Consider the following 10,473-nt stretch of genomic DNA (forward strand, 5'->3'; position numbering starts at 1 on the left):
GGCAGCGGTAGTGAGGTTGGCCCAGGATCGAACATTGTTTCGTTCTGCTGTGCATGGGGTCGCTATGAGTCGGTTCCGACTCGATAGCACCTGACAACAACAAGGTATCAGTGAGCCTAAATGGACAGATATTGTCCATTTTGACTCAGATAATCACATGGTTTATTATGCCATGAATGTCAAATTGAAGATGAATGGCAACACAGATCTACTTGTTCTTTTGGCAAGATATTTATCATCAAAAAGAATATTTCAAGATCTGTCTGGAATTACAATGCTATCTGTGATCGGATAATATCTATATGCTTACAAGAAAAAGCATGGTAGCTCTTTATGTTAAGTACAGGACTATGAACCACAAGGTCAGGCCAGTGCTTCGAGCCCACCAGCTGTTCCATGCAAGAAAGATGAGGCATTCTAATTCCACAAATATTTACAGCCTTAGAAACCCTATAGGGTCATTATGAGTCAGAACAGACTGAAATGGCACTTAATAGAAACACAAGGAAAATTAGTTAATGCCATTATTTTTCAGATTTAAGCACCAACTACTAAAACTAGTGATGATGAAACTGAAGAACTCTACCAACTTCGTTAAACAGGCTATCATGATATCCAATTGGAACGTGAAAGTTGGAAACAAAGAACATAGATCCATTGTAAGAAAACAAGGCCTTTTAGAAATGATGCTAGAAATTGGATGATAGAATCTTGCAAGAGCAATGACTTATTCATCACAAATACCTTTTTTTCAACAACTTTAAAGATGACTACACATGTGCACTCATGGAAACCGCAGTCAAGAAATCAAATGCGTATTGCATTAGACAAATCTTCTGCAGAAGACCTGTTTAAATTGTTGAAGAGCTAAGACATCAGCTTGAGGAGTAAGGTGCAGGTGACTCAAGCCATGGTATTTTCAATAACCTCATACACATGTAAAAGTTAGACAGTGAATAAGGAAGACTGTAGAAGAATTGATGCTTTTGAGTTATGCTGTTGGAGGAGAATATTGAAGGTGCCATCAACTGCCAAAAGAACAAAGACATGTGTGCTGGATCAAGCACAGTCAGAGTGTTCCTGGGAAGCCAGAGTGGTCAAACTTTGTTTCTCATACTTCTGGCATGTTGTCAGGAGGGACCAGTCACTGGAGAAGGATATCATGTTTGGTAGGGTGGAGTGTCAGGGAAAAAGAGGAAGATCCCCCCAGTGAGATAGATTGGCAAAGTGGCAGGCAGCATCAATGGGCTTGAGTGTGGCAACAATTGTGAGGTTGGCCCAGAACCAGGCAGTGTTTTGTTCTGTTGTGCATAGTATCTCTATGAGTGAGTACCAACTCACTGGCACCTAACAACAGCATACATTTGGACCTCACCAGATGGAATACCCAGGAATCAAATTGACTACACCTGTGGGAACAGACAATGGAGAAGCTCAATATCACCAGAAAAAACTTAGGTCTGCTTTGGAATAGATCATCAATCTCTCATAAACAAGTTCAGGCTGATGCTGAAAAAAAAAAAAAAAGAAAAGAACTTCAAGAGAACCAAAATATGACCATAAGTGTCTCCCACCTGGATAGATATATCATCTCAAGAACAGCTGTGATGCATTAGACACTAATGAGTAAAGATCAGAAGAATTATGGGATGATATCAAGAACAATCCTGGTGTGGCGCTGTGGGATAATGCTTCAGACTGCAAAGCTGATTGAACTGCAAGGTCAGTGGTTCAAGCTCACCAGCTGCTCCTTGGAAACTCTATACAGGGTTGCTATGGGTCAGAATTGACTCGACAGCACTTAAAAACAAGAACATCACAAAGGAGGAAAGTAAAAGGTCATTAAAAAGATTGGAAAAAATTAAAAGACCAAATTAAGTGTCAGAAGAGAAGAAAAATGATTTTAAGAAATGATGAAATAAAAGAGCTGAAAAGAAAATTACAAAGGACAACTTTAGAAGACAAAGTAAAACATGTAATGAAGTTGGCAAAGACCAAATGGAAAGACACACTCAGCATTTCTCAAACTGAAAGAATTGAAGAAAAAAATTAAGTTTTGGGTTGCAATATTGAAAGATTGTTGTTATTGGTGTTAAGTGCTTTCGAGACACTTCAAACTTATAGTGACCCTCTATCAGGTTCCGGAGTAGCAGCTGGTCTGTTTGAACTGCTGACCTTATGATTTTCAGTCCAGTGCTGATTCAACAGTGCTGTGCTGTATGAACACACAGTATTTATATGGGCAAAATATTGAAAGACACTGAAGACAACAAAAGAAGATAGAAGGAATACACAGAATCACTGTACCAAAAAGAATTCATCAATATTCCGGCATTTTAAGAGGCCCACATGATTTGGAACTGATGGTGCGCAAGCATGAAGTCCAATCACCACTGAAGGCACTGGGGAAAAACAAGACTCCAGGAATTGATGGAATACAGATTGAAATCTTTCAGAAAACCGTTGTAGCACTGAAGGCGGTCACTCATCTATGTCAAGAAATTTGGAAGAAATCTACTTGGCAAACTGATTGGAAGAGATCTGTATTTCCTCCCATTCCAGAGAAATGATGTTTTCCAATTTAGTAATTATCAAACAATATCTGTGACCATGGTGTAATATGGAGGATGGAGCCACAAACTAATGAAAGTAGAACAGAAACAAAAATATGATAACCATATCAGTCCTGAACTTCATTTATATAAAAGAAAAATAGTCCCTTATTGCCTTAGTCGTATTGCATTGAGCAAATCTGCTGCACAGAAACTTTTTAAAGTATTGAAGAGCAGAGATGTCAGCTTGAGGACTAAGGTGCGCCTTACCCAGGCCATGGTATTTTCAATAGTCTCATATGGATGCGAAAGCTGGACAGTGAATAAGGAAGACTGTAGAAGAATTGATGCCTTTGAGTTGTGGTGTTGGAGGAGAATACTGAAAGTGCCATGACTGCCAAAAGAACAAATAGTGCAGCCAACGTGCTCCTTGGAGGCCAAGATGGCTAAGCTTTGTATCCTAAACTTTGGACATATTGTCTGGAGGGAACAGTCGCTGGAGAAGGATGTCATGCTGGGTAAGGTGGAGGGTCAGAGAAAGAGAGGAAGACCCCTAATGAGATGGATTGGCCAGGTGGCATCATTGATGGACTCAAGTGTGGCAGCGGTAGTGAGGTTGGCCCAGGATCAGACATTGTTTCGTTCTGCTGTGCATGGGGTCGCTATGAGTCGGTTCCGACTCGATGACACCTGACAACAACAACAACAACATTGCCTTAGTCACTGTTATCTTGGGTCAATTCTGTATTCAAATAAAATAGACTTCCATAACTAAAATGGTCCTATTGGATGCAATTTCTGACATCTTTCTGATCTCATCTTTCATCACTCTGCTTCTTATACTCTCTCATCTCCATGTTGGTCTGTTTAGACAACTAGTCTGGACTCTTGCACTTATTCCTCCCTTAACCTGGACTCCTATTGTACCTGATTGGTCAACCCAAATATCTAAAATCCTCTAGATTTTACTCAGAAGCCCCCTATGTCAGTGGATTCTTCCCCGCCCATCATCTATCACTTCAATCTTCTGCCCTCTGACATTTTGTAGCTCTCTTATTTGAATTTTCTCCCTTGCATGATATATGTTGTATTTCACTTTTTATTCCTTGGAAGTGGTGTATTAAAATCCCCTACTATTATTGTAGCATTATCTCTTTCTTTAATTTATTTGAGTTTGATTTATGTATTTTGAGGCTCTTTCATTGGGAGCATAGGCATTTATTATGATTTTGTCCTCTTGTTCAATTGACCCTTTCCTTGTGAGATAATGTCTGTCTTTGTCTTTTCTGCCTTAAAGTCTATTTTATTAGAAATAAATATTGCCACTGCTACTCATTTTTATTGCTGTTATTTTGATATGTATTTTTTCCATCTTTTGATTTTTAGTTTATTTTTACCTGTCTGTGTGTATAAGGTGTGTCTTTTGTAGACAGAATATTGAAAGATCCTATTTTTTTAAATCCTTTTTTCTACTTTCTATCTCTTGACTGATGTATTTAATCCATTGATGTTCAATATAATTATTGATGGGTATGAATTGATTGCTGTCATTTTGCTGCATGTCTATGTTTTGTGTGATGCTGCTGGTTTCTTTGTTCCACATAATTTTCTGTGCTGAGTTAAATCTTTTGGTGCATTTTCTTCACTGCTGTTGACTTAAAATTTACTAAATCTATATGGTTTTCCTTTTTATTGATTTGATATAAGGTATATTTTCTTCGAGGTTATCCTGTAATTTGTTTATTTCTTCCCAAGGTTAATCCTGTTTGTATTGTCTTGAAATCTACTTGACTTCCTGAGCATTTGGAACTTTTGTAACTATATTTATCCAAATTTTGCTTTATAGTTGTCTTAATTACAAATTGATAATTCTGGTTCTGTATTTTAAGTCTTGTGGGTTTTACTTTCCTTTGTATAGTTCTCTATTTGGACTGAATTCTGAGTAATGTTTCGGTGTATATCAATCTCAGGTTATTACCTGCTGCTGTTTATTCTTAGTCCAAAGGACTCCCTTTAATGTTATTTGTAAAGTTGGTCTGGTTATTACAAATTCCTTTAATTTTTGTTTTTCTGGAAATGTTCTAATTTCTCAGCTGTGTTTGATGGACTGTCCTGCTGTGTATGTGATTCTTGACTGGCAGTTTATTTTTTTGAGAGTTTTGTATATGCCTTCTCATTGCCAGCATGGTTTCTGCTGAGAAATCAAAGCTCAATCATCTTTGTTCTCTTTTGTAGGTAATTTTTGTTTTTTTTCCAAGCTGCTTCCAGGATTCTTTCCTTGTCTTTTATTTTTGATAGTTTGATTATGATATGTTTTGGTGACTTTCTTTTGGGGTCTATCCTGTTTGGAGTCCATTCAGCTTCTTGAATGCTTATCTTTTTGTCTTTCACGATATTAGGGAAGTTTACTTCCAAAAACTCTTCAACTATCTTTTCTGTGCTTTTCTTTGTCTCTTTCTGTTCTGGAATTCTAATAACCCATAATCCTAGTAGTAATCTTTTGGATTTATATTTGCAGGTTTTGTATTGTCTCCAATCCTTTATCTTTTTTTTCCTATAGTGCTTTTCTGAATTCTTCCTTGTTTTCTTCTACCTTTTTGTCAGTCATTTGGAGGTATTGAAATATTATTCTCCTGAATTCTTTTATAGGTAGCTCCCATGCCTTTCCCCCCTCAAAAACGCTTTGTATTTCTGCCTCTTGGTCACTTGTTTAAGACACTCTGTCTTGTTTATGCTTGTTAGCAGAAATAGTCAGCTTCTTCTGATACATTGTGATGTGTATTTGTATTAAATGGGTGATTGTACGTTGGTGTGTTCTTTGGCAGTCACCAATTGCGTCTCAGTGAGTGAGATTAGGGAATACAAGTGTGTGCATCATTCTCTATTCACTGTTCATGCAGCTCAATTTAGAATGAGTTTGACTAATGCTGGCAATTGTTGCAATTGATCAAGTGTATAGCAGCTGATACCAATATAGTGGCTGTAACTATATATGGTGCAGTTGTGGCTGGACTGTATGGTCATGGTTGTTATCCCCTTTATCTCTGTGAGCCACCACTATGTCTGCAATACTAATATGCTGTCTGATCTCTAGAACCACGCACATGGGTTTAAGATGGCTATGTTGCATCTGGCCAGCTAGCACAGATCACCAGTCTATCTTATTTTTTTTGCTACTTCTGTTCAGGTTAGTTTCCTAGCAAGCATTCAATACACTTCTCTGTCAATTCATATGAAGCACAGGATTATAGGAGTATTATTTGCACCTGTTTTATTTGGTTTTCTGCATCTTTGTTGCCAAGGAGCTGTATAGCATTTCTTCCTAGTCTGAGGACTTGCCACCTCTCCTTACTTTTTATTTCTTTGATACTATTTTATTGCTTGTTTGCTCCACTAGAATATGTGAAAGTAAGTAAAAAAAAAAAATTGCTATTACTACAAAATAATTGAAACCAATATTAAACACAAATTTTATAATGTGAAGGTATTGTTTCTTGACATATCCTCCATCTAGGTTTATATGCTTCTGAAGGTGGTGTTTCCATTTCTCTAGCTCTTCCTTGAAGATTTCTGCATTTTGTGATTTACATTATATCAAAACAGCAGTTTTTCCATCTTTGAGGGACTCAAATCATGACCCTTTTCAAAGTTATTTGAGCATGAAGAGCAAAACTGATAAAAGGGGCAAGATCAGGGACACAGGATGAATGAGGCAAGGTTTACTAATGGATTTCTTGTAGAACATCCCTTTGCAACTCTTAAAGAATGAGCACGAATATTGAAAAGGAATTCCTTGGTGCAGTATTTCTGACCTTTAGCTAAACAATGAAATTTTCAATTTTCTTAACACTTCCTCATAACAAACCCCCATGATCGTCTTCTGTGTTTCAAGAAAACTGACCAAGCTTACCCTTTTGGAATGTCAAATAGCAGTTGCCATAACCTTCTGAGCTGATTTCTCTGCCTTAAATGAAACTGCCACAGCAAATCCCCTCGAAAGTCACTGATTTGATTGGATTTTTAAAGGCATCCTAATGAGAGTCCTGATGTGGTGCTGTGGGTTAATGCACCAGATTGCAAAGCCCTTTGAACTGAAAAATTGGCAGTTCAAGTTCACCAGCATCTCCTCAGAAACCCTATACTGGGTCGCTATGGGTCGGAACTGATTCAATGGCACTTAACAACAACAACAAATGAAACTAAGGAGTCCTGGTGTGGCGCTGTGGGCTAATGCATCAGACTGCAAAGTCCTTTGAACTGCAAAGTCGGCAGTTCAAGATCACCATCTGCTCCTCGGAAACCTTATACATCATCGTATGGGTCGGAATCAACTCAACGACACTTAACAACAACAATGAGACTAAAAGGAGCTCTGGTAGCGTAGTGGTTACGAATACAACTGCTAACCTCAGGGTCAGCAGTTTGAAACTACCAACTGTTGTTCCTCTGGAGAAAGATGAGGCTTTCTGCTCTCGTAAAAATTTACAGCCTTGGAAACCCTGTACAGGGTCATTATGAGTCAGAACAGACTCCAAGGCACATAACAACAACAACAATGAGACTAAGACATGTGTATTATTGAGAAAACATATCTGCAGACATCCACTAATTTCAGAGAAATGTTTAAACACATTTTGTTTTGAATAAAAGCCCTCATATATGAACTGCAAGGAACCCTATAGAAATAATTTTTTACTTACTCTTCATAAGGCTTTTTACCTGTTTTACTCACTAGAATAAAAAATGATGCTAGGAGTGCCTATACATATTGCTGAATGAATGGATAGTAGAAAAATCACCATTTCATGGCATATGTGGAAGTAAGATATTAAGGCTAAAACATGGAAAGCTGGTAACCCTTATTGACTTCTTGTTGTGAAGCGCTATACAGTTGGTTCCAACTCATAATAATCCTTTATAGGGCTTCCAAGGAGCATCTGGTAAGTTTGAACCACAGACCTTATTGTTAGCATTCTAGTACTTATCCTACAGTGCAACACAAACAGGATATCATGGCACATTTGACAACATAAGTAAAGAAGAAGAGACTATATTTGTGAGCAAAAATGGATAAAGAATGCAGGAGGAAGAAAGGTGAAGAGTTTTCCTGTAGGGAATCACCATACTAAAAAGGGGGGGTCATTCTTTTCTTATGAAAATATCTACAGATGTAGGTTGTTATGGATTGAATTGTATCCACAAAAATATGTTTTAACTTGGCTGAATCATGATTCTCAGTATTTTGTAATCATCCTTCATTTTGCGATCTAAGTAATTATTGTGCATTCTATAAATTCTAACACCTATGTTGGCAAGGTTAGAGGCTGTGATGTTAATGAGGCAGGACACAATCTACAGGACTAGGTTATATGTTGAGTCAGTCTTTTTTGAGATATAAAACAGATTGAACAAATGAACAGACAGCAGAGGGACCTTGGTATCACCAATAAAGAAAAACAAGGAGTGGGAGACGTCCTTTGCAAACAAGGGTTCTGAGCTAAGAAACTCTTAACTCATGGGAAGATTGATGTCAAGACACATGGAAATCTCTGAGAGATTACATGCCCATAGATAATGAAAAGAGCCAAGAATTTTCCTCTAAAGCTGACACAGATAGGAAAACTTCCCCTACAGCTGCTTCCCTCAATGTGGACTATGAGAGAATTCATTTATTTTTGTTAAAGTCATCCACTTGTGGTATTCCTAAGATTTTGCAATGGCTAGCATGAAAATGGAGAAGGATGTCATGCTGGGTAAGGTGGAGGGTCAGAGAAAAAAAGGAAGACCCCTAACGAGATGGATTGGCCAGGTGGCATCATTGATGGCATCAAGTGTGGCAGCGGTAGTGAGGTTGTCCCAGGATCGGACATTGTTTCGTTCTGCTGTGCATGGGGTCGCTATGAGTCAGTTCTGACTCGATGGCACCTGACAACAACAAAAGGATGGAAATGGAGGAAACTCAAATGGGACAGTGCAGTCTTTTAGGAAGAGTAGGATGCGGTTGACATGCTGAGTGTGAAGAAAAGAGAAAAGCTGTGATGATGGAGTGAGGGAGGCAGTATTATGATATTAACCATTTAGGGAAAATGACATAATGCAGAACTAAATGAAAATTGCTACCATGTGGTGCTGAGAGTCTGAGTTGGATAATGAGTAGATAATGAAAATTTATAGGCAAGCCAACTGTCATGGCTTCATATTATTTCTTATAATCACTAGCAATTTGAAAGTGTGAGTGGGAAATAAACAAGAACAGATGGCAAGTTTTCTCAGGGTTAGTAAATGACAAGGTAGCCATTGCAGAAAGATAAAATGGTTTTGGGAATGGCTGTAAATGGTGTCCAAGTTGGATGTCAAATGGAACTGGGTGGGAGTGGGGTGTGAGGGATGGTGCTGATGTTGTGAAGATAGAATATGCCCTAAAATTCCAGTGTTTCCCAAACAGACTCCATGTCTATCCTCAATTAAAATTAGATTTGAACTTCTATATAAAGTTTATGTCTGAGTAGTAAAAGCATTCTTTACATTATGTGTCATGTGGACAGATGTCTAAGTAGGACCCAGCAGCAATGTCCAATGCCAGGGAAGATATCAAGCTCATCCTTGCAAATTTCATTCCTGTGTATTACATGTGGTGAGTCATCTTTTATGTTGTTTAAAACACCAAAACAAACAAAAAGCTAAAACGAAGAGAAATACTGTTAACTGATGGTACATGGAGGGGATTCTAACCATTGTAATGAAACAAAGCTTATGATTTGTTGAATGTAAAACTGATGCTCTGCCCTGTAAATTTTTACTTAATTCACAATAAAAACTTAAAAAAAAAAAAAAGAGTACGGTGGTTCCATATGATAAGCATTGGACTGCGAACCAAAAGGTCGGTGGTTGGAGCATGCCAGCCATTCTGCGAGAGACAGGCGAGGCTTTCTGTTCCTGTAAAGATTTAAAGACCCAGAAACCCTACACATGATTGTTATGAGTCAGAACCTTCTTGACAGCATTTCAAAACAAAAACAATTGTTTTTTAAAAATGGTTTTTGCAATGAATAATTTGTTGGTCTTGCAAATTCTATCATTGGATCTTGATCATTATATCTATCACCAAGGTCATATTTCTCAATTACTGATCCATCATCTTTGTTTCCAAATTTTCACATTCTAATCACCAGTGATTAGCAATGCATCTTGATTGCCTGTTTGATCAATTTCAGATTGAAGAAGTTGGTAGAATTCTTCAATTTTATCATCACTGACTTTAGTAGTTGGTGCTTAAATTTGAATAATAGTGGTATCAACTTGTCTTCTCGGTAGGCGCATGGATATTATCCTATCACAGCCAGCATTGTCCTTCAAGATAGATCTTGAAATGTTCTTTTTGTTCATGAATGTGTTGAAATTCCTCTTCATTTTTTCATTCATAGCATAGAAAAACCATATGATTATCTAATTTACAATGGTCAGTATCAGTCTATTTCAGCTCCTCACTAATGCCTTGAATATCAATCTTAATGTGTGCCAATTCATTTTTGACAACTCCCAATTTTTATAGATTTATAATTCATATATTCCACGTTCTGGTTATTAATGGATGTTTGCAGCTATTTTTCATTTTGAGTTGAGTTCCACCAGTTTATGAGGGTCCCTAAAACTATACTTCATTTATGTCATTTTGGTCAATTCCCACCACTCATCTGTCAGTTTGTTGTACTGTGGTGGTGCCGGGGACCAGCCTGGACATAATTATTAGGAGGGTCTCGATAGGAGGATGTGGAGTCAGCAAATGAAATAAAATAAAATAAAATAAAAAAACCTCAAAGAGTCAATGGGTCATTTTGAGTCTCAGGCAGATGGTGGTAATGGCTCTCTGTGATGACTCCCTTTCTGACTGCTGCCTTGACTGTTTATTTCAAAATTGTTG

Source organism: Chrysochloris asiatica, unplaced genomic scaffold (assembly GCF_000296735.1).
Source record: "Chrysochloris asiatica unplaced genomic scaffold, ChrAsi1.0 scaffold00264, whole genome shotgun sequence".
NCBI classification, from domain to species: domain Eukaryota; kingdom Metazoa; phylum Chordata; class Mammalia; order Afrosoricida; family Chrysochloridae; genus Chrysochloris; species Chrysochloris asiatica.